The sequence below is a fragment of the Hippoglossus stenolepis genome, chromosome 14 (genome assembly GCF_022539355.2).
Source record: "Hippoglossus stenolepis isolate QCI-W04-F060 chromosome 14, HSTE1.2, whole genome shotgun sequence".
Classification (NCBI taxonomy): Eukaryota; Metazoa; Chordata; class Actinopteri; order Pleuronectiformes; family Pleuronectidae; genus Hippoglossus; species Hippoglossus stenolepis.
The window spans coordinates 27,110,027-27,116,026 of NC_061496.1; positions in this window are offsets into that span (position 1 = coordinate 27,110,027).

Here is a 6,000-nt window from a genome sequence, read left to right on the forward strand (position 1 = left end):
CACACACACAACACTCAACCCACAGAGAAGACGCCCATCAATAAATAGTTAAACAAAATAACAGGAGAAAAAAAAACTAAAACACGTCTCTGCCCCTTTAACTGTGATATCCTGCCAACAACGCCAGAATGTAGCGTGGTGGGAAAGCGGGGATAGTGAGAGGTTGCCACAATGCCACCTGGGGAATTTCACCTCCAGGAAATAACTCAAGTATTGTAAGTGCAACAGCACAGGTTCGTTTAAATCACGGGGCAAGAGACGTGTTTAACTAGTAAAAAAATAACTTTAATGTAACTCAAATAAATGCATAAATCAACAAGCAAAATGAAACAAACAAACAGAACACAAATTAACATGCAATAAAACACATTTGACATGAGCAACACAGGGACAGGGCTGGGACTTACCACGGCAACGACAACCAAAGAAAAAGGGGAAGGATTAATAAACTCGCCACCCGTGACACAGCAAACCAACAAAACGGGTTGTGAAGAAAACCCTGCCACCAGGAATTGGGTCGCCGCCTCAGGCCCACAGCACCTGACCAACAATAAAAGGATAATTAAAACATGTCCGAATTGAAACAACAAAACAAAACAGAACAACAAAACAACAACAAAATACCAACCAATATAAACAATGTAAATGGGATTTAAAGGTTGCTAAAAACTATGCGTCCCTCCGTGGTGATCACTCCACGCGCCATGAAGGTGTAGCGTGGAGAGCCACAGTGCATGAGACAATACTTTTTAAGAACACACTTCCTTGGTCCTGAGCCAGGCAGTCTTCAACTGTGGAGCCGTGCTCTTATCAGCCGCAACAGTTCATTACAAGTGTGGTTTAGGACAGTGCAATTTCCAGTAAAAGCCAAAACAGCAGGTCCGTCTGAGGTGTGGTGGCCAATGGCGGCCGACGAAGGAGCAGGTCCTCACCCTGCAAGCCAAGGCACCATCACAGCAACCCAGAGTTGGGAGTCTCCCCCAGCCGTGGATGAGTCCAGAAAGCAGACCCGCAACTGCACCCCGAAGGTCCCCCGGCGGAGCGATCCCACGCCAGCAGTCAGTCACGCTGCGTATGAGGGGGGATATTTAGGGGAGGCGCTGGCTGTTGCACAACCACGACCAAACTCCACCGCGGCTACAGAAGTAGCTCCTCCACGCTATCCAAGACCCACCGGAGAGGAGCGGAAACGGAAGGAGGGCGAGCCAAACACGGCCGCCTCCTTAAATACGGGACGCCTGACGTCGCCTAATGACTGGTGCGCCATTATAACAGGTAGAACGCCCCGCAGCGGCAGGGAGGGAGCGCACATCTGGCTACACTAGGGACATGCACCCAGGTCTGATCAACCTGTGGTGGGCCTGCCTTAAAAGAGGATGTCTTGTGATTAAAAGGCCTAAACACCTGATGACGCTAAGGTACACAACTGAAGATATGTCCCTAACATCCGCTGGTGGTCACTAACATCCGCTAACATCAACTGGCAATAGGCATTAATTGCTGCGGTCGAACGTACAAGGAATGTTCTCCATCTTGTCCTATGTTCTAAAATGGTACAGAGTTTAGTTTAAAAAGGCTAAAGAGGTAATGATGTCTGATCTACTGAGCAGCCACATGGCTTTCATAGTACTGCCATAATACCCAGCAGCCAGTCAGATTTACCTTTATCCTCAGCGTACCCTCAAGTTCGGCCTGTATCATTGATCAGAAGGTCAAAACACTTGATGACGCTAAGGTGCACAACTGAAGTTATGTCCCTAACATCCGCTGGTGGCCCCTAACACCTGCTAACATCTAATGTTTTTTTTGTGGTAATTTGTGCAGAAGACCTTCAGACGTACAAGGGATATTCTACATCTTATCCTATATATTAAATCATATAAACTCTTGTTGCTTTTTACATAAGTGAGATATAAAAAATATGTTGCAGTTGTAATATTTCCATCTTCCTGCAGAAATTTCACTCCAAAATTTTATTAGTTGAGATCTCAAATTTCCTTCAAAATTAAGACAAACACAATCAAGTAACACTGTATCGATTTACGGTGATAGTCAGCAGCAACTGTGTCTTATTCTGAAAATATCTGACAGTTAGATGCTTACTATCGCTATTTGATCACCAGCCATAATGAGGTCACTCTACTCTGCCTTATACAGCTTGTTGGAGCTAAGTTCAGGTGAAGGTGCTGATGGCTGATGAATTAAAGGAAGAAACTAAACTTGCACCTGTGAAACAGTGAATTTTCAGCTTGTAAAACAGCAAGACTTAAGTCTGAGTGGAATAAATACTGAGAGCAAATAATTCCATTTTATACATTTTATTCATTCTTATAAACGTGAGCACATTTATAACAGGAGCACATGGAGAAAACATATTTAAATTTGAAAGTGAAGCTATCGGAATAACATCATCCACCTTTTATCTCCGGAAGAAGGAAGAGAAGCCTGCTCTGAAAGAGGAGAAGACGCCAGGCTTTTTGCACAGGCGTCTTTTCAAAGAGGAGATAATTGATATCTCAAGTTCTGGATCTCTTAAAAGAAAGGAAACCAATAGCATCTCTGGACAAGGCCACTTCTTACACAACTCCTTGAAAATGACCTTGTCAAGGATTGTGTTGGGGTTGAAAGTTGAGTCAATGTCTTTGACCTCGGCCCATATTCTCTCCAGCAGATGATGACTTGTGTCTGTTATGACGACATCAGTCCAGGTCACCTTTGCCTTATTATAGCTTCGTGTGATGAGCTGGTCCAAGAGAACACTGACATACATTTTACATCTGTCTGCTGCCAGCATCTTTGCAATCTTCTCCCTGGAGTTGCTGTCTGATGATGCTGAGTTCTCCTTTTCTTTGCTGACCTCTGATGATGTTGTCTGCTTCGATCTTTTCTCCTCAATGCTGCTGACCACTGCTGGTGTTGACTGCTTCGATCTTTTATTCCCACTGCTGCTGACCACTGATGATGTTGACTGCTTCAATGTTTTCTCCTCAATGCTGCTGACCACTGATGATGTTGACTGCTTCAATGTTTTCTCCTCAATGCTGTTGAACTCTGATGGTGTTGACTGCTTCGGTCTTTTCTTCCCTCCGCTGCTGACCTCTGATGATGACGTCTGCTTAGTTCCTTTCTCCTCAATTCCGTTGAACACTGCTGGTGTTGACTGCTTCGATCTTTTATTCCCTCCGCTGCTGACCTCTAATGATGTTGACTGCTTCGATCTTTTCTCCTCAATGCTGCTGACCACTGCTGGTGTTGACTGCTTCGATCTTTTATTCCCTCCGCTGCTGACCTCTAATGATGTTGACTGCTTCGATGTTTTCTCCTCAATGCTGCTGACCTCTGATGATGATGACTGCTTGTTTGTTTCCAGTGAGTCGATGGCCATAAAAGCCTCTGACACCCTTTTTGTGTGGCAGTTAACTTGGTTGTTCAGCCACCAGCTTATCAAGGACAGAAAACAAAACACCCTGGTCTGAATGTCTGCATATATGCCCCTGTGTACCTTAGGAACAGCCACCTTTTTCACTGGACCTGAACTAATGTCTGAATTCCTTCCAGGTGCGATGTGCGCATAGATGAGATCTGAAAGCTGTTTTGTGAATACAAGAACCTTTTCAGATGGAGGATTTTTCAGTGATTGGAATGCAGAACTTTCATTTCCACCTCCCGGCTTCTCCTTCTCCAGAAGCACAGCGTCAATACTAGCCATCAATGACTGTATCGTCAGCCTCCTATTGACTTTGGTCTCCTCCTTGAATTTTTTCGCGACCCCTGTCAGTATTTGAAGCGTCCCTGCTGTGGCAAAAGTCTTTATGAAAAGACTATTGATCGTCCTCATTCCTTTACTGATTGAGAGGTTTGGCTGTGGAGATTCCTTTCCATTTTTGCTTTCCTTATTGATTGACTCAATAATTTCATCTAAAGCCATATCAATCTCTGGAGAAAACGATGAATTGAGAAAGAGGCTGTCATTGAACTCATTAAAGAAGCTTGTGATGTCAGTCAAACTATTGTTGATTGTTTCCTGGACAAGCATCTTCCCACTGTCCATACTGCTTGTTGTTGAACCTCCCTCTGAGGAACTACCTGACTTGGAGCTGACTCCTGAAGAGTGGGAGCTTGAAGAGGTCCTACACATCCGAATGGGATCATCTGAAGCGTCCTGTTCCTCTGAGGAAATGGCCCGACTTCGCCTGTGCGATTGACACTCGAGCAAGAGTTTGATTTTTGCATCTGCCTTTAACGTCTCGCAGGCATAACAGATCATCTTCTGGACTTTAGCGGGGTTAATGAGACGGGTTGGTATAGGCTTCTCAGAGCTCACACAGGTGGAGCTTGCAGACAAGGTGGAGTTGACAGTCTTCGTCACCTCCTCTACAACCAAGTCTGTGAGCTTATCCAAACTCTTAGACTTTGCTGTGCCTGGTGAAAGACTGTCGTTGAGAGTGTCGCCCAGAATGGACCGAACTTCTTCCTCAGACAAGGGTGCATCGGGACATCGCTTTGCAATGGCATTTGAAACGGTCGTCATTAACTTCAGCAGAAGATCTGCCAACATAAATGTTGTAGCTTCATCCGGTTTGCATGACTTCAACAGCTCCCACTGCTCTGCAGTGATCTTCGTAAAAAAGGACTCGAAGTACGGGCGGACAGTCTCTACCTTTATATCCATTTGTTTCACTCTCCGAGTGATCTCCATTGCGACTGTTGTTTGTTTCAATGTGTGTTACGAATTGTTATTTTCGCTGTTCAAGATGTGTTTTCCAAATTCTCATGAAAAATCTCTTATCTTCTTTGTTCTACCAATTCGCTGGTTAGTGCAGACTGATTCTTCACTTCTTATTTTTCTGAGATAAAGAGCATCTTTAAAGAATAGAAAGGGAATTGAAGCAAAGGAGTTTAAAGGAATTGAAGCAAAGGGGGTTAAAGGAATTGAAGCAAAGGAGGTTTAAGAAATTCAAACAAAGGGGGTTAAAGGACTATGATGTGACTAATAGATCAAAGGAAACCATAAACTGTTTTGCCTGCTGCCGTCTGGCCGGCCAGTACCGCAGCATCCGGGCTCGCACCACCAGGCTCAGAGACAGTTTCATCCCCCAGGCCATAAGACTTTTAAACTCCTCCAATCTGCAATAACTCCACTAAACCAGCACCTTAGCATATTTGCACTATTGCACATAATTGCACTATTGTTTTTTTTCTTTAGGTGTATATATATATTTAGATATATATATTTTATTTTCTATTTTAAATTTTTGATATTCTATTTTATTCAATATTTTTTTGTTTGTAATATTCGGAGCATTGCTATAAGAGAGCCTGTGACCCAAGCATTTCATTGCCAGCGACTGCTTAATGTAATTGTTGTGCATTTGACAATAAACTCTTGAATCTTGAATCCACTTGGATCGACCTTGTATTGCAGTACCTCTAGGAACGGTGCACCAACTCTGTAGATGGCGGTAATCAGTCCAAAATACTCTGTTTAATCTATGACAATACCATGACACAAAGACGTTTTTTTACAGTTATCTTCTGGGATCACATGATCAAAGTCCCTTTCCCAACATATTTTAAGGCCCTCCAACTTTGGAAATGTATATAAATATAATCATAGAATTTTGATGCTCCCTTATTTTTGTGCTCCATCTTAGGTGAGAGATCTTCAATTCCAGTTGTACCTTGAAAATGTGTTTATTTGAAATACAGCAATGCCTACTTTAATAACCAATGCCTAGGTACACAGTGGAACTAATGCAGACCCATACAAAATGCCATATATTATATAAATATTGTACATTTCATGAAGGTAGGACATGTTTTAGGGCTGTTGGTGTTGGATTGTATTAGTTTTAGCTTGGTGTACCTAAAAAACTGCTTCACTTAGTTCCTTATGCAATACGTTACCCTTCATGTCCATTGTATAATACTTTGTGCATTGTCAGGGATTTGTTCTGCAGTTGAAAAACAAATGACTTAAGATAAATTGTGAATAAAATT